Source organism: Canis aureus, chromosome 32 (assembly GCF_053574225.1).
Source record: "Canis aureus isolate CA01 chromosome 32, VMU_Caureus_v.1.0, whole genome shotgun sequence".
In the NCBI taxonomy this organism is placed as follows: Eukaryota; Metazoa; Chordata; class Mammalia; order Carnivora; family Canidae; genus Canis; species Canis aureus.
In genome coordinates this window covers 20,613,766-20,633,463 of record NC_135642.1, presented here as the reverse complement: position 1 = coordinate 20,633,463, position 19,698 = coordinate 20,613,766, and the positions used below count along the sequence as shown (strand labels likewise).

General features: G+C 39.1%; 1 long non-coding RNA gene across 1 annotated transcript in view; it reads right to left on the bottom strand.

Annotated features, from left to right (window-relative positions):
• LOC144303191 (uncharacterized) overlaps window positions 1–19,698 on the bottom strand; it is a 191,499-nt gene that overhangs the window by 24,652 nt on the left and 147,149 nt on the right. The window contains exon 4 of the long non-coding RNA XR_013370246.1: window positions 12,161–12,284. This is a non-coding gene — a long non-coding RNA (uncharacterized LOC144303191). The remainder of the gene's footprint in view (window positions 1–12,160; window positions 12,285–19,698) is intronic.

The following is a 19,698-nucleotide window of genomic DNA, read 5'->3' as shown; positions in this document are numbered from 1 at the left end:
ATCTAGAAGACAAAATGGTGGAAAATAAAGAAGCTGAGAAAAAGAGAGATAAACAACTACTGGATCACCAGGGGAGAATTGGTAAGATAAGTGATACCTTAAAGCGAAATGATACTAAAATAATTAGGCTCCCAGAAGAAGGGGTGGGGGGAGCAGAAGGTATATTAGAGCACATTATACCTGAGAACTTCCCTAATCTGTGGAAGGAGACAGGCATTCAAGTCCAGGAGGCACAGAGAATCCCCCTCAAAATCGATAAAAATAGGTCAACACCCCGACATATAAAAAGTGAAACTTGCAAATCTTAGAGACAAAGAGAAAATCCTAAAAGCAGCTTGGACAAGAAGTCTATAGCCTAAAAGGGTAGAAACATTAGACTGGCAGCAGATCTAGCCATACAGACCTAGCAGGCCAGAAAGGACTGGCAACATATACTCAGGGTACTAAATGAGAAAAATATGCAGCCAAGACTGTATCTAGCTAGGATGTAATTTAAAAATAGAAGGAGAGATCAAAAGCTTCCAGGACAAGCAGAAACTAAAAGAATTTGTGATCACTAAACCATCCAGGCCAGAAATATTAAAAGGGGATCCTTTAAGTGGAGAGAGAGCCTAAAAGTAACATAGACCAGAAAGGAACAGAACAATATACAGAAACAGTGACTTTAAAGGTAATACAGTGGCACTAAGTTCATACCTTTCATCATTATTTTGAATGTAAATGAGCTAAATGCCCCAATCAAAAGACCAAGGTATCAGATTGGATAAAAAAATGCAAGACCCATCAATATGTTGTCTGCAAGAGACTCATTTTAAACCCAAAGACACCTCCAGATTGAAAGTGAGGGGGTGAAAAACCACTTATCATGCTACTGCACATCAAAAGAAATCTGGGGTGGCAACCCTTATATCAGACAAATTAGATTTTAAACCAAAGACTGTAATAAGAGATGAGGAAGGATACTATATCATAATTAAGGGGTCTATCCAACAAGAAGATCTAGCAATTATAAATATTTATGCCCTTAGGATGGGAACAGCCAATTACATAAGCCAATTAATAACAAAATTAAAGAAACACATCAATAATAATATAATAATAGTAGGGGACTTTAACACCCCATTTACTGCAATGCACAGATCATCTAACCACAAGAATAACAAAGAGGCAAGGGCTTTGAATGCCACACTGGACCAGACAGACTTCACAAATATATTCAGAGCATTCCATCCTAAAGCAACAGAATACACATTCTTCTTGAGAACACACGGAACATTGTCCAGAATAGATCACATACTGGGTAACAAATCAGGTCTAAACTGGTACTAGAAGATTGGGATCATTCCCTGTTTATTTTTAGACCATAATATTTTGAAACTGAAACTCAATCACAAGAGAAAATTTGGAAAGAACTCAAATACATGGAGGCCAAAGAGCATCCTACTAATGAATGGGTCAACGAGGAAATTAAAGAAGAATTTTTAAAAACTGATGGAAACAAATGAAAATGAAAACATAATTGCTCAAAAACCTTTGGGATGCAGCAAAGGCAGTACTTAGAGGGAAGTATATAGCAATACAAGCCTTTCTCAAGGAACAAGAAAGGTCTCAAATACACAACCTAACTTTATACCTCAAGGATATGGAGAAACAACAACATATAAAGCCTAAACCCAGCAGGAGACAAGAATTAATAAAGATTAGAATAGAAATCAACGAAATAGGAACCAAAAGAACAGTAGAACAGATCAATAAGATCAATAAACCACTAGCCAGACTTATCAAAAAGAAAAGAGAATTTTTATTCTCTTTTTATTTATTTATTACTCAAATAAAATCATGAATGAAAGAGGAGAGATCACAACCAACACTGGAAAAATATAAACAATTATAAGAACATGTTATGGGCAACTATAATGCCAACAAATTAGGCAATCTGGGAGAAATAAATGCATTCCTAAAGACTCATAAATTACCCAAACTGAAATAGGAAGAAATAGAAAACCTGAACAGATTCATAACTAGTGAGGAAATTAAAGCAGTAATCAAACATCTCCCAACAAAAAAGTCCAGGGCTAGATGACTTCCAGGGGAATTCTAGCAAATATTTAAAGAAGAATTGATACCTATTTTTCTGAAGCTATTTTAAAAAATAGAAATGTAAGGAAAACTTTCAAGCTCTTTCTATGAGGCCAGCATTTCCTTGATCTCAAATCCAGACAAAGTTCCCACCAAAAAGGAGATTTACAGACCAATATCCCTGATGAACATGGATGCCAAAATTCTCACCAAGATTCTAGGCAATAGGATCCAACAGTACATTCAAAGGATTATTCAGCACAATCAAGTGGGATTTATTCCTGGGATGCAAGGGTGGTTCAACATCTGCAAATCAATCAATGTCATATGCTACATTTATAAAAGAAAGGACAAGAACCATCTAATCCTCTCAATAGATGCAGAAAAAGCATTTGACAAAGTAAAGCATCCTTTCTTGATTAAAACTCTTCACAGTGTAGAGATAGAAGGAATATGCCTCAATATCATAAAAGCCATCTATGAAAAGCCCACAGTGAATTATCATTCTCAATGGGGAAAAACTGAGAGCTTTTCTGCTAATGTTAGGAATGCAGCAGGGTTGACCACTCTCACCACTGCTGTTGAACATAGTACTAGAAATCCTAGTCTCAGCAGACAACAAAAATAAATAAAAGACATCCAAATCAGCAAAGAAGTCAAACTCTCACTCTTCACAGATGACATGATACTCTATGTGGAAAACCCAAGAGTCCATCTTAAAGTTTCTAGAACTCATACAGGAATTCAGCAAATTGGCAGGATATAAAATCAATGCACAGAAATCAGTTGCATTTCTATACACTAAATGAGACAGAAGAAAGAGAAATTAACGAGTCAATCCCATTTACAATTTCACCAAAAACCAGAGGATACCTAGGAATAAACCTAACCAATGAGGTAAAGGATTTATACTCAGAAAACTATAGAATGCTCATAAAAGAAATTGAAGAACACACAAAGAAATGGAAAAACATTCCATGCTCATGGATTGGAAGAACAAATATTGTTAAAATGTCTATGCTACCCAGAGCAGTCTATACATTCAATGCAATCCCTATCAAGATACCATCAACTTTTTTCAGAGCTGAAACAAATAATCCTAAAATTTGTATGGAACCAGAGAAGAGCCCAAATAGCTAAAAGGAGCATTGAAAAAGAAAACCAAAACTGGTGGCATCTGAATCCCAAACTTCAGCCTCCATTACAAAGCTGTAATCATCAAGACAATAGGGTACTGGCACAGAAAGGGACACACAGATCAATGGAACAGAATAGAGAACTCAGAAATGGACCCTCAGCTCTGCGGTCAACTAATCTTTGACAAAGCAGGAAAGAATATCCAATGGAAAAAAAGTCTCTTCAACAAATGATATTGGGAAAACTGGACAGTCACATGCAGAAGAATGAAACTGGACCACTTCCTTACACCATACACAAAAATAGACTCAAAATGGATGAAAGACCTAAATGTGAGATAGGAGTCCATCAAAATCCTAGAGGAGAACACAACCTTTGTGACTTTGGCCACAGCAACTTCTTACTAGACATGTCTCCAAAGGCAAGGGAAACAAAAGCAAAAATGAACTATTGGGACTTCATCAAGATAAAAAAACTTTTGCACAGCAAAGGAAACAGTTGAGAAAACCAAAAGACAACAGACCAGAATGGGAGAAGATATTTGCCAATGTCTTATCAGATAAAGGACTAGTATCCAAAATATATAAAGAACTTATAAAACTCAACACCCAAAAACCAAATGATCCAGTCAAGAAACAGAAGAAATAAACAGATGTTTCTTCAAGGAAGGCATACAAATGGCCAATAGACACATGAAAAAATGCCCAACATCACTCAGTATCAGAGAAATATCAATCAAAATCACAATGAGATACCACCTCACACCAGTAAGAATGGCTAAAATCAACAAGTCAGGAAACAACAGATGTTGGCAAGGATCAGAGAAAGGGGAACCTTCTTAAACTGCTGGTAGGAAGGCAAGCAGGTGCAGCCACTCTGGAAAATAGTATGGAGGATCCTCAAAAAGCTGAAAAGAGCTACCTTATGACCCAGCAATAGCTCTACTAGGGATTCATCCCAAAGATACAAATGTAGTGATTTGAAGGGGCACCTGCACCCCAATGATTATAGCAAGAATGTTCGCAATAGCCAAACTATGAAACGAGCCCAGATGTCTATCAACAGATGAATGGATAAAGAAGATGTAGTATATATAAACAATGTAATACTACTCAGCCATCAAAGAAAGAAATCTTGCCATTTGCAACAATGTGGATGGAACTAAGAAGGTATTGTGCTAAGCAAAATAAGGTAATCTGAGTAAGACAATCATCATATGATCTCAATGATATGTGGAAATTAAGAAACAAAACAGAGGGTCATAGGGGAAGAGGGGAAAAATAAAACAAGATAAAATCAGAGAGGGAGACAAACCATAAAACACTCAATCCTAGGAAACTGGGGGTTGCTGGAGGGGGCTGGGGTGTGGGTAACTGGGTGATGGGCATTAAGGATGGCATGTGATATAATGAGCCCTGGGTATTACATAAGACTAAGGAATCACTGACCTCTACCTCTGAAACTAAAAATACATTATATGTTAATTAATTGAATTTAAATTTTAAAAAAGTAAATTGATGCACAGAGAGGTTAAATCCTTTGTCCAATCACACAGAAAATAATAGAATCCCCTCAGATCGGCCACCAAATCCAGAGCTTCTTAGCTACTACTCCTCATTCCATATTAGGATCTCCACATAGACATGGGATTTATAAATAGTGCAACCTCCTTCTAAAGCAGTAATTCAATTTCTCAAGTGTACAGATTCAGAGAAGAAGGGCAAACAAATGTCAACATGTTTTGAAAGGTATATTTCAGGTGTTACTTTTCCTCTTGATGCAAATAAGCAAGATTTCCTCCCTTGTTTTCTTTCTCTTATGTATTTCATGAAGTTAGATAGGTGTGGAGTGCAGGCAAGGGAAATCATCAAGCCTCAAACTATTTTTTTAAGATTTCTAGAAAGTACCACAATTCAGAAAGGCTGTAATTCTGAATTTTATGACAAGGAATGGCATTATTCTGTGTGTACACAAAATGCCTTAATATTGATATGATCGAATTATATCCATTAAACCTTCAGAATTATTTCACATTAAAAAAATTAGATATAGGGCAGCCCGGGTAGCTCAGCGGTTTAGTGCTGCCTTCAGCCGAGGGCCTGATCCTGGAGACTTGGGATCGAGTCCCATGTCAGGCTCCCTGCATGGAGCCTGATTCTCCCTCTGCCTGTGTCTCTGCCTCTCTCTCTCTCTGTCTCTTATGAATAAATAAATAAAATCTTTTTAAAAAATTAGATATAAAGTTTAATAGTAGAGGAAACCAGAAATGATGATAGTTTCCAGACTATGATGGGCTTTAGTGGTCAAGGGTCAGAAAATCATGTGGGGCCACAATTTTCCAATTTTTTACATTAACATCTGGTATTAAATGTCTGAAGTTTGTTTTACTGCGTCACATTTCATTCCTCAGTGAGAAATCATAAACTTTTGCAATTCACTGGACTAAGCATTTCACCAAACTGCCTGGAAACCAGAACTAAATGACCCATGTGTTTCAAAATGCTCATTGCAAAAGATTTGGAGGACCTGGCTGGGCTAATCTGTACTTGTGGAGCTATGACTTAACCAAGAAAGGGGCCTATCTATTCTCGAGTTTCAAAACTTCCTGGCAGATCTATTCCTGTAACTGGCGCAGAATGCAAATCAGTTTGGAGCTGCGTAAATAAACGTCCAGAGTTCAAGAAATAATAATGATGAATTGGCCAGAATCTCTGGCTATCTCAATTCAGATTCCCGTAAGGTTTATAAGGGCAAGTTTAAATTTTTAATAAACTGCAGCCCTGGGCTTATACAGAAAAATCTTTTTTTTTTTTTTTTTTTTTTTTTTTTATGAAGCAGAAAAATCTTTATTGAACCAGGATGCATGGAAAGATGATGGTTAACTTAATTTGGAAGTAATGATTAAGGAGAAACCTAGTCATTTCATTCTCGTAAAAAAAATTTTCTGTACTCCATGCCTTCTTCTATGCAAATATGAAGTGGATAGGATACTTCTTTAAAGGTTGATGATTTTACTTCTGGTCTCTTTTCTTTCTCCTCAGTGTGCAGTGCTATATAAATATATAAATACAGCTGATGCACAGAGATTGAAAAGGAATTTCTTTGACTCCAGCACCTCCTTAGAAAAAGTTTCAAATAAAACTGTTATTTTCTTGAGATGATATCACTTTCCTTAAGTGATGATTGAAAAAGGATTAATTTGGGATTATAATTAGGTGATTGGGGATATATTAAAATTATTAATCAGTTTGTGAGGGATCTTGACAGTAAGGATGCACGTGGGCCATTGAAAACTGTTGTTACCCCACTGCTCATGGTGGCTGGCACTCATAACAAGTGTGGAGAGGGGAGGGGATAAGATACATAAGAAGCAGAGACATTTTCTCTTTCCTGCCCTTAGGTTCTAATCTAGAATTTTTCAACAAACCATAGTTCGTTGAATTCAAGATGCCTTCATTTCAAAGATGCACCATTAATTTATATATTACTTGAAAATAAAAACAATATTGCCAATTATTGTTGTAAAGATGCCATTGCATACATTCCTGATACAAAAGAATGCAAGAGGGCATTCTCCTAAGGGAATCTAGCAGAGAGCTTCCACAGAGCACTGGAGATGCCTAGAACAAGGAGAGTACTACTACAACTGCCCCCCACACACACACTCAGATGCACTCCCCCAGCACTCCACAGGATAAATAACCTATGCAGCAGCTTCACAAGATCTAACAGGTTTTGCTCGTGCTGAGAGAACATCATTTCCTTTTTAGAACCCTGCTGTGTAGCCTATGGAGTCTCTGGGATTTAATCGGTATCATTTGGACAAGTTAATCTGATTAACTTACATGTATCTTATCTTTCTTTTTTTTTATAAATTTATTTTTTATTGGTGTTCAATTTGCCAACATATAGAATAACACCCAGTGCTCATCCCATCAAGTGCCCCCCTCAGTGCCCGCCACCCAGTCACCCCCACCCCCTGCCCACCTCCCCTTCCACCACCCCTAGTTCGTTTCCCAGAGTTACGAGTCTCTCATGTTCTGTCTCCCTTTCTGATATTTCCCACTCCTTTTTTCTCCTTTCCCCTTTATTCCCTATTTTTTCACTATTTCCCCTTTTTTCACTATTTTTTATTTTTCACTGTAGCATCCTCACAAAAAGAATGAGAAAAGGAGATTTGCTTATTAATTTTAAAGAGGAAGGCAGATGATGTGGTGATTGAGAGTCTGGGCTCTGGAGTCGGTAGCCTGGGTTTAGCTCCATCCTAGGCAGGTGTCTTGACTATCATTTCAAGCTTTACTTTTCTTACACATTTGACTGAAGTAGTAATCTTACCTACCCATATGGATCCTGTCAGGATCAGATAAAACAATGCTTATTGCAAAACACTTGTTATAGTGCCTAGCTCATACAAAAAGCTAAATAAATAACTATAAGCTGTCCAGTTTACCAAAAAGAGCAACTGCAGGTCTGTGCTCCAGACGGCTGTATTTCACTTGCCCAAAGGAGATTTAACATGATTTGTTTTGAAATTTTTGGCTTATAGAAGGTAGATAAAGCTAGTTTGTGGAGAGAAGGAGGGACACTAGGGGTTGAGGAGAGGTCTCAGTGAATGAATGCTGGAAAGATCTGGATTTCTTAAACCTGGGAGATGAAAGGATAGTGCATTCTTTTGAACACTAGGGATCCTAATCCTACTGCCTTACAGAGCCCCAAGAGATGGCAAGTGGTAAAATATCTCTATGCCTGGAGGTGGTCAGCAAATACCAGGGCCTTCAGAGCCATGGCCCCTATCCCTGTACCTCAGTCTGTACCCAGCAGGGAGCTGGAAGGGCAGCTACGGCAAGAAATGAGGAGCCAGATGTCAGCAGTAGTGACAAATAGACCTTGGAAATAAAGGTTCCTGAGACCAGATAAGATCTGAGACTCTTTTAAGAAACAAGGGGATGGAGTGGGAAGACTGGAGATAAAGAGTTCGTCAATTGGGTATAGAAAGGTAAAAGAATGTGACACTTCTAACATCATACTTCTATGGAGCAAACCAATACCCATTAAATAATTCTTTGATTTGTTATTTTGTATTATAGTCATCATTATCAGCTTATTCTGAGAAGGAGTCCAATGAGGTATGTAAATCTATACAAGCTGCTTGTAGGGCTTTTGTGCTGTCCTTATCCCCCTGCACGTATCCCTAACTCTACTTCCTTTTACCCACACCATGGTGGTATTCCTTAATCTATCCACCCACTAGACTTAAATCAAAGATATCAGATATAAGCTCCCAAAGACTATTTCCAATTGTATACTTATTAAGTGCCATTTACCCTTGACATGGGCTTTCTACCTGATTCTCTAGCAAATGGCCTGGGAACTTTCTCCAAAAGAGTATCATATAGGACTTCTGAGGAAGATGGTGGAATAGGAGGATCCTAAGCTCATCTCTTCCCAGTGATACAACTATATAACACTAATATCAGTATAAATAATCCAGAAAATGACCCAAAGAATGGCAGAACAGACTCTCTACAGCTAAATGTAGAGAAGAGACCATGTCAAACAGCTGGTTGCCTCAACTCAAGTCCAAGACATCCCCAGGCTGACCCAATAAGAACACAGGGACCAAACCCTACCCATAACCGGCAAAAAGCCATTGTGAATCACTGGACTGAAGGCAAACACAGCTCAGCCACAACAGTAGGGCACACACAGCACACACAGGAGACACTCCTAGAGCACAAGGTTTTGGCAAACAGAGGACAGAGTGCTACAGGGCACTACAGGACCTCTTTTTCATAAAGACACTACTTTCAAGAGTAGGAGACATAGATGACTTTCTTAACACCTAGAAACAGATAAAGACAGGCAAAACGAGGATTCAGAGCAATATGCCCCATATGAAAGAAGATGACAAAGATTACAGTAAAAGTGCTAAACAAAATGGAGATAAGTCATATATGACTGATAGATGTAAATATGGTTGTAAAAATATTCAATGGACTTAAAAAGAGTAGAGGACCTCCGTGAGACCTTTAACTAAGAGATAGAAAATGTAAAAAGAACTAACAAGAGATGAAGAACTCAATAAGGTATAATTATTGTAAATATTTACACACCTAACATGGGAGTACTCAAATACAAAAAGCAGCTAATAGCTAACATAAAGCAACTAATCAATAGTAATACAATAATAATAGGGGGTTTTAACACCCCTCTACATCAATGGATCATCCAAACACAAAATCAACAAGGAAACATTAGCTTTGAATGACACATTGGACCAGATGGATCTAACAAATGTATTTAGAACATTCCACCCTAAAACAGTAGAATACTCAAGTACACATGGAACATTCTCCAGAACAATCACATATTAAGGCCACAAAACAAGTCTCAAAAATTTAAAAAGATTGAAGTCATACTATGCATCTTTTCTGACTACAACTCTATGAAATTAGAACTCAACCACAATAAAAAGCCTGAAAAAAATCCAAGATCTATAAAGAACTTCTTAAGCTCAATAGCAAAGAAACAAACAATCCAATCATGAAATGGGCAAAAGACATGAGCGGAAATTTCACCAAAGAAGACATAGACATGGCCAACAAGCACATGAGAAAATGCTCCACATCACTTGCCATCAGGGAAATACAAATCAAAACCACAATGAGGTACCACCTCACACCAGTGAGAATGGGGAAAATTAACAAGACAGGAGACAACAAATGTTGGAGAGGATGTGGAGAAAGGGGAACCCTCTTGCACTGTTGGTGGGAATGTGAACTGGTGCAGCCACTCTGGAAAACTGTGTGGAGGTTCCTCAAAGAGTTAAAAATAGAACTGCCCTATGACCCAGCAATTGCACTGCTGGGGATTTACCCCAAAGATACAGATGCAGTGAAACGCCGGGACACCTGCACCCCGATGTTTATAGCAGCAATGTCCACAATAGCCAAACTGTGGAAGGAGCCTCGGTGTCCATCGAAAGATGAATGGATAAAGAAGATGTGGTCTATGTATACAATGGAATATTCCTCAGCTATTAGAAATGACAAATACCCACCATTTGCTTTGACATGGATGGAACTGGAGGGTATTATGCTGAGTGAAATAAGTCAATCAGAGAAGGACAAACATTATATGGTCTCATTCATTTGGGGAATATAAAAAATAGTGAAAGGGAATAAAGGGGAAAGGAGAAAAAATAAGTGGGAAATATCAGTGAGGGTGACAGAACATGAGAGACTCCTAACTCTGGGAAATGAACAAGGGGTAGTGGAAGGGGAGGTGGGCGGGGGGTTGCGGTGACTGGGTGATGGGCACTGAGGGGGGCACTTGACAGGATGAGCACTGGGTGTTATGCTATATGTTGGCAAATCGAACTCCAATAAAAAATTTAAAAATAAATGAAGTAAATTTAAGAATTGAAAAAAAAATAGGCCTATCTCAAGAAGCAAGAAAAATCTCGAACAACCTAACCTTACACTGAAGGGAGCTAGTACAAATAGAGAAAAAAAAAATCCCCAAAGCCAGAAGAAGGAAGGAAATAATAAACATTAGAGCAGAAATAAATGAAATAGAAACCGGAAAAAAAAACAAAAAACAATAGATCAATGAAACCAGGAGTACTTCTTTGAAAAGATCAACAGAATTGATAAACCTCTAGCCAGACTCATCTAAAGTGAGAGAGAGGACTTGAATAAACAAAATCAGAAGTAAGAGAGGAGAAATAACAACTGACACTAAAGAAATAGAAAGGACTGTAAGAATTACAATGAAAAATTATATGCCAACAAATTATACAACCTAGAAGAAATGGATAAATTCCTAGAAACATAACCTCCCAGGCCTGAACCAAAAAGAAATAGAAAATTTGAAAGACCAATTACCAACAGTGAAATTGAATCAGTAATCAAAACTCCCTTGCTTGCTTCTGCTCTTGGAGAAAAGACTGATTAAGTCTGTCCTCATGACAGCACCTCCAATGTTAAAAAACAAGTTCTTCCCTCTGCCCTCCTTTCTTCTCTATCACATCACATCTTCCACTGACTTGCCTATAGACCTACAGAATTATAGTGGAAGTTGGGATCATCCCTGACCTCTAAAATATTCTCATCTTTCCAGGGCACCTTGCCCATATCTGGGAGAGAGTACCTTGAGGCTTACAAAATATGGAAAAATAGAAACCCAGGGAAAGGTAATGTTTGAAAAACTTTCCAGAGACTGGCAAGCTGATGTCCAAATAGTCACAGGGTTTTTCTAATACCATTGCTTAGAGTGGGGTAGTCCTGTGTGTTCTTGGCATAAGATAGTTGAGGAACAATAGCCAGCAACAAAATGGAAAATGTTCCCATGGTAGAAGGAGAGACATGAGGATCCTAAGGAACTAGGAAGGGAGAGTTGGTGGAGAGAAAGCCATGGGACAGGATGGTTTAGGAAGGATGTGAAAGACCATCTACATTCTGTGCAGTCTGGTTTCCTGGGAAAAGAAGGGGAGGGAGAAGTCAGGGCATTAGCTATACTTAGAAAGTCACCTGGGGGAAAAGTTAGCAAAGATACTCATTGTCTCCATTCTCATGTCCCCATTGAGAAAATGATGATCATTGGACATTCTTCAAAGAGTTGTGGGGATTACATGAGAGAATTATTATAATACAGCAGTTAGCATTTTTTCTTGGCCTTTATTAAGTGCTGGGTTTTGTGCTAAGCCTCACATGCATTATCTCATTCAATTCTTACAACAACCCAGTGATACAGACACCATAATTTTCCCTGTTTTCAAGTGAGAGGAATAACCAGACCCCAGAGAGGTTAGGTAACTTACCCAAAGAAGCTGGGAATTAACACTGGGAGTCTGTTTAGCTCATGGCCTATGCTCTTTACCCAATGCCATCTCTCACATACACTTAGACCATGGGTTCAGTCCTTCTAGGTCCCAGTGACTTACCTTTAGGTCACAAGTGTGCACATTTCTCATTAAGGCTCTCCATTTTATCGAATTCCTCCACATATCCAGTATTTGGCATTCCTTAGCTTTTTCTTTTTAAGTTTTTTTTTCTTCAACTTCCAACCTGTGAGTCAATATAAGGAAGAAAAGGGGAAGTTATTTTATTTACTTTTTTAAAGATTTTATTTATTTTTTCATGAGACACACAGAGAGAGAGAGAGAGAAAGGGGGAGAGGCACAGGCAGAGGGAAAAGCAGGCTCCATGCAGGACTCAATCCCAGGACTCCAGGATCATGCCCTGGGCTGAAGGCAGAGCTAAACTGCTGAGCCACCCAGGCTGCCCAAGTTATTTTCTTTAAAAGTTTCTTTATCTGATTTTATTACTAAAGTAGTAACTTGAGCTAACCTCAGGCATGCGTCAATTAGCTATGGAGCCCTGCTTTGGGAGTTCTCCAGACACACATACTGGAATCAATCACAGTAAATTCTATATGCAGGTTGCTTTTCTCCATATAACTCTGTAAATTCTAAATTTTTTATGGCCATTAAAATCTTTTTCAACTAGGTCAGCCAGAAGAAGTTGCTCCAAATTTTCGAGTCAGCACTGAGAGCTCTGAAGGGTTAAAATACTTGGTCACTTTTGACATTGGCTTCTAGTTTTTGGTGATGATCACTGGCAGGAAAGCCTGCCATTTTCATCCCTCTCAGGATGCTAGATTTCTGTTTTAAATGTGATCATAGGTGTTTTTGAATGGATGTATAATCTGCTAGAAAGTTGGTATTTTTACTCTGAAGGTGCCTTTACCATATGGAGGATTGCCGAAAAAAAAATGGCAATACTATGCCCAAAAAATCAGTCTCACTAACCTGTTTATTATAAAAGATTTGCTATAGCATTTCTTCACATTTCCCCATTCTTTTCCTGCTGATCACGATTTTTAAGCTGGCACTACTGCCTTTTCCCTGCCTTACTTCTCTACACTATCAAGTCAGAAATATAGAGATGTTTAGCAAGATACAAAAGTAAGTTACTTATTCTATAACCCTCCCATGTTCACTTGATTAAGGATGGTACCAGAACCCTTGTGTCTTTTTGACTGATGAGTATTGATTAGAAGATAGGATATACCACCCAACCTCAATGAAGTGGTTGACCTCATCTCTGTTTCTATATCCACTATATATATCTGTAGAATCGTACTTGTTATAATTATGCCAATTATATCTTTTAAGCCTGTCTGTTCCTCTTGACAGAGAAGTCCTATAGGAAAGGTTCCGTGTCATATTTGTCTTTGAATTTCCAAGTGAGTTGCACAGTTCCTGGCAGATAATTTATTGTCACAATATTTGCTAAATGAATGAATCGTCATGATTCAGACTTATTTTTGAAATAGAAATTCTGTTCTGCACAAAGCACTGACGTGGTCTTTTTGGCAACATTAGATTTGGAAAACACATCTCCCATTTAACCACAGATGCATGAATACTTTGTATTGACCACATCCTGGGGATAAATTCTATAGTTTCACTGCTTTAATCATCCTTCCTGGTCAATATCCGGCATGAAGTGAAACCCCACAGGAGTTACTAAGCTCTTAAAAATACCTCATCAACTGAACCTCACACACAGAAGGATATCTATTTTAAATTCAAGCAGTCTTTTGGGCTTTAAGGCAAATGTTTTTTCTCTGACTAATAAAGTACTTTTTCTCAAATTGACTTCTTTTTTTTTTTTTTATTTGATTGTGATAGTCACAGAGAGAGAGAGAGAATGAGGCAGAGACACAGGCAGAGGGAGAAGCAGGCTCCATGCACCGGGAGCCCGACGTGGGATTCGATCCCGGGTCTCCAGGATCGCGCCCTGGGCCAAAGGCAGGCGCCAAACCGCTGCGCCACCCAGGGATCCCTCAAATTGACTTCTTATATTTCCATTTTCCCCAGCCTTGATTGTCTTTACTTGTTTATATTTTACCATTATTTATTGTATCCATTCATATTGTGTACTACTTTGAATTCTTTGGAAGACAAGATGGGACATGACAAAGTAAAATTTTAAAACACTGTTATGCCCCAGGCAGGTGACTAGGATTTAGATCAGAGACTTTGTAGGAGGTAGACAGAAGTTCTTTCTATCTTCCATGGTCTACTCCATGATCATGGGAAGGTCACTTAATTCACATTCCTCTTCGATTCTGTTAGTTTATGTAAATAGTGGAAAAATCATACCTTCAAAAATAATGACTGGAATACTTTTTTTTTTTTAAGATCAGTGACTTAGTCATGGCACTAAAAAGAACCAGTCACATCTCTTCAGCAGTTCTTTCCAGCCCCAAAAGAATTGTGTTTTGCTCTTCAGGTCCTTAGGGACAGAATGCCTCATGAAGATATTCTTGGAAAATCAATTAATAAAGCAATAGACTGCATATCTGGTATCTATATAGGAACAGCATAAAACATAGTCTAGACTCTCTAGGGACTTTAGGTCAACAAGCAACAGAGCTTGGCACTTGGCACAGGATAGAAGTAGAAATAGCACTTGGAGTCAGAACACATGGGGTCATGGTCATGCAATGGGATTTTGAGCCTTTTACCTAATGTTTTAAGACATCATTCCCTTGCTTGTCAAATAGAGCTGACAGTGGGCTGGAGTCAGGATTAAATAAGAGAATGAATATCAAAGAAGCTTATAGCTTATAAAATATTATCAGGAGTACATGCTATGATAAAGAAATAGTGTTTATATTTAATATAAAATGATGGGCATTGGAGGCATATAGATTTGGACTCATATGTCCTTAGTAACTAACTGGTTTTAGGCAAGGTACTTGATACCTATGAGTCTCAGTTTCTTAATCCATATAATGGGTACAGATGGAGCATGATAGATCTCCTAGGAATATTGGTGGCAAAGGATGGAAAGCATGAAGCAGAGTGGCTGGTACACAGTATGAACTGAATAAGTGGAAGATTTCATGTCATGATTAATAGATCTTAACAGGAGAAATTGTATATAATTTGGTGCTAAACTGTTTACAGCCTGTGGATAGTATAGGAGTCCAGAGAAGATGAATGCTGATTATATTTGGGGTCTTGTTAAAAAGGCTTTATGGAAGAGAGGTGATTTGAGATAGGCCTGGAAAGGTGAATAAGCTTTGCTTAGGTGGAATAAACAATAGTGTTTACCCAAATTAGTCCTCTGGTGTGGATAGCTCAGTCATGATCACACTTGAGTTTTTCTTGGCCCTCATATAGCATGGGAGATTGAAAGTTATTTACATAAATCTGTCACCCTGTGAATTCCTGAAAGAAAGGGAACATATTGTTTTCATCTTTATGTTCCTTAAAGTAGTGGCTTTCAATCCTGCTGGTTCTCAATTCCATGAATATACCAGGAGAGCTTTTAAAATTACCCAGGCTGAGGCCTTATGCCACTCTCATTACCTAGGAATCTCCAGGCTTAGTATAATGGTGTTTTTGCAAAGCCTCCCAGGCATTTTTTACATAAATCCGATTGAGAACTATTGCCTAAAGCTTCAGCTACACATGAATAGATGTGTGTTCAATTGTTGAGATGGCTGTGTGGAATGGAATATGCTGAAAAGCATACTGGACTGGGATTAGCTGTAGCTCTTCCCTGACTGCTGGTGGAGGTCTTTGGTCTCCCTAGGCTCTGTGTCCTCATCTGCCAAGTAGGAAGGCTGGACTCATTCTCTCTCTTCAAGCCCTGATGGTCTATGATGTAGCCGAGCAGACATCATTCCCATCATCCCTGTTTGGGGAGCCAGTCTCAGTGGTGGAATAGTGGGGGGTGCTCCTCTTGCTTTCCCCATAAATACACCTCTCTCCTTCCCAAACCAGCCCCACCCACAAGCACATGAGAGGAGCTCAACAAGGACATCTGAAAACTGTTTTCCTCTTTTCCCAAGAAATACCACAACATCATCAATCTGTGTTTGTTTTATTTCTAATGAGGGAAATGTGCCCCTCTTATTGGAAACACCTTGTGGAAAGAGGCAAGAGCCTCTCCTTGCAGTCTGGCAACTGAGAGCAGAACTGCCGGCTGCACCCTACCTGTCCCCATAGCTGAGACTGACATAGCCTTAAATACTTTCCATACGTAAACCTTTGTAAAATTTCTTAGGCACACAGTTGCTGTTTCAAGCTAAGGTAATAAAAACCACATGTCTGGAGAGAAGCCAAGGTGAATATAGTTCCCTCAGAGGTAAAACATAAGTGACACCTTCTTGTCTTAGTCATGGACCCCTCCTTCTGTGGACCAGGCATTGGTCAAACCTGTAGAATAATTGCAAACATCAATCCTGAAAATCACTGTGCACTTGGGCTAGGTGACCTAATGCTCCTTAGAAGACAGCTGTCTATTTTTACTCTTAATAAACAGTAGAGGGGGCTGGAAATTAGAAATAAGGTAGTACACATATGAGGGATTTCATTTGGCATCCTAGCTTCTTAATGTGGAGTTACTGGGTAGAGAGCAGAAAGCCTGTGCCCTGGTCCTTGAGCTCTTTCCTAGGTCCTGGAGTGAGCTTCAAAGAGCCATGTTGGGTGGAGCTAGGAACCAGGCTGGCTTGTCTCCCAAGCTTGTGAGAATTTTGAGGAGGGGCCTTAGGTCTGTCAATGGGTGGTAGCAGCAGCCATTCTGAGAATAGGGCATCCTGCAAGGATTAAATGAACAGCTCTAGAATCATCTAGAGAATAATCCCTGGCTTTCTGGTGATTTGTAAGTAATATTTCCTATTCGAGACTCTATTTGGTCTTCAGTTAAGCATAGTGCTACAGAAGAAGCTCAAGCTCTGGAAGTAGAATGAAGTCACATTCTTCCTACCCTAGTTCACTGCTTCTATATCTAACCCCATCATTTCATGTCCTCAGAACCTCAGGCTTCTCATCTGTAAAACAGGAAGAATGGTAGCCACTGCAGAGGCACTTTGCAGGTAGATTATATATGTAAGTCATTAAGTGGATGGGCTCTGACACCAGGCTCCCTGGGTTTGGTGAGCTACAAGAAGCTCTTTTGGGCAAGTTGGTTATTCTCTGCCTGCTTCAGTTTTCTTATCTGTAAAATGATAAGATTAGTAGAGTCTACCTCATGGGGTTATTGTGAGGATTAAATGAGTTAATTCTTGTAAAGCTTCCGGAATAGTGACTGGTAATAGTGACTGGTAAGTACTTAGTAAGAGGAAGAATACTTACAGTGCATTACAGCCCTTCACACAGTGGCTGGCTTACTGTACATGCCCAGTGACTGCCAGTTATTATGACTAGTAGAACTATTCATTCAGCTGGGGAAGGAACATGTATCCTCATCTCTCACTTCCTCCCTCTAGACTTCCTCATATAATTCAGATGTTGAGTCCACTGAGGTGTCACCCTGGCTCTGAGGGAAGTGAAGGAGGAGTTGTGGGGCCAAGTGAATAGAGCGGAGACAAGGCTAGCATCTCAGGCCCCATGGGAGAGCCCAGGCCCAGGATTGGCTGACCTTTCCACAGAAAGAGGAGAAACCACAGCAGCCCTCACTTTCCCTGGGCTCTCACTGAGTCATGCTAAGTCATTCTTGGGTCTCACCCCATAGAAAAGGTGTTTCTACTTCTTAAAGAGTATGTGCCTAGGGCCCCAGGCTCTGTGTTCAGATCAGGATGCTCTGATGGAGGTCTGGGGGAGGGATGGAGTGCAGTAGAGGGGTTCTGGCTTCCTGACGCTTCCAAGGCCCTCTGTTAGCTAATGGAAGAGGCTGGGTATCTGTTTCAAAAAGGAAAACTCTCTTCTGGAGTCAGAAAAGGAAGACAGTAAGCAGTATCTGGTTGGCTCCTTAGAATAATTGCTATTCTTTTCTCTAAAATTAGTCTGTACCTTATTTCTAGAGAAATCCCTTAATTCACATGCATTTATTCTATAAATATTGGAGGGCCCACTATATGCCAGGCACAGTGCTAGGCTATGACCTCAAAGAGGATTTCATGAAATCTTAAATAATTACTATACAGTATTTTAAGCTTGTAATTTGAGTATGTTCAGAGTCCAATGGGGGCTTAGTGAATGGGGAGTCACATAAAACTTTGAGGAGCACATGATGTTGGTATTGAGCTGTTGGTTTCCAGAAACAGACCCATCTGAGTTAAAATTCCACCTCTGCTACTTTATGATCTTGGAGAAGTTATCTTAACCTTTTTGAGTCTTGGTTTCCCCACCAAGACTGTAAAATGAAGATAATGGCACCATCTTTAAGGATTTTTGTAAGTGGACTGACATAAAACATATATAGTAGTGTACAAGAAACACTGTAATTAACAAATGGGAACCATTTTTAATCAGCAAAAACCTGCATATTCCTAAAAATTCCATGGGTGTTTTTTTTTTTTTTTTTCTTGTTTCACTGATGGTTGAATCTGAGTCTATAACCCTGCAGTCAAGATCATTGAAGACAGTTAAGGTTTCCCAAGATCCACTAAAATTCCAAGTATTCAGGAGTGAGTTCAGGTAGTGGGTCTCTGAAAGAAGTTCATGAGCAAAACTTTCATGGATAGGTTCACACACCACCTCTTCTGTCCATGGCAGAGATCTGCTGCAGTATCCTTGCCTTATAGGAAGTCTTGTGGAGTCATCCACACAAACTGGCTACATCTTGAAGTTAGAGGAAAGGAGAAAGAGATAGGATGTCTCAGCAAGACACACAGATGCATCCTCAAGGTAGACCTTAGACCTACAATTTATAGGACTTTCAGTTCATAAACCATGTGATACTTTCTGTGGAAACCTCTGTCTCCATAGTGAATGAAGGGGCTCCTATATAATGAATGACCTTTTCCTCAAACTGTCCAAAAAATATCTATGGAACATCAACTTGTGCCAGCCATGTGAGTTACACGTGGTTGCCACCTCTATCATTTCTGTATAAAATGAGCAGAATGGCAGTAGCGTCCTTGAGGGAATGCTGGCTTTAAACCATTCAGCACAGAAATTCCCTATAAGTATTCTTGGTTCCTTCTGCTTATGCAATCTTCCATCAATTTCATTTTGTCTTCATTTATTTTTTGAGATCTCTACCTTTCCTCTCTTGAGCCAGACTGTGCCATATCTTTCAAGAGGCCTGAGACTCATCTAGGCAAAAAGAGACTCGAAAGTGGGCTTGGGTATAGCCAAGACTAAATGGGGTTCACTCCTCATTTATCTCCCCTTTCCTCTACCAAGGGTAATTTAATTGTGAGTTCTATTATGGCAGTTAGGGATTTGATTTATTATTTTATGTGCACTGTACTGTTGTGATTCAGAGACTGTTGTGTTTTCAATGAGGAGTCTCCAACTAGAACACATACTCTTTGTGGTCAGGGATGAGGTCTTTTCATTCTTCATGGTCCTGATTTCTTTTAAGGGTATCATTAAACCAATCTCAAAAAGACAGCTCCCTAAAATAGGGCCAAAGAATTTGGCTGTAATGCTTGGCTATAATGCTACCAAGAGAATGTAGTAGTTATATGAATTTTCTGGATATTCCTAAGATGCCCATTATTCAAAGTTGGCCT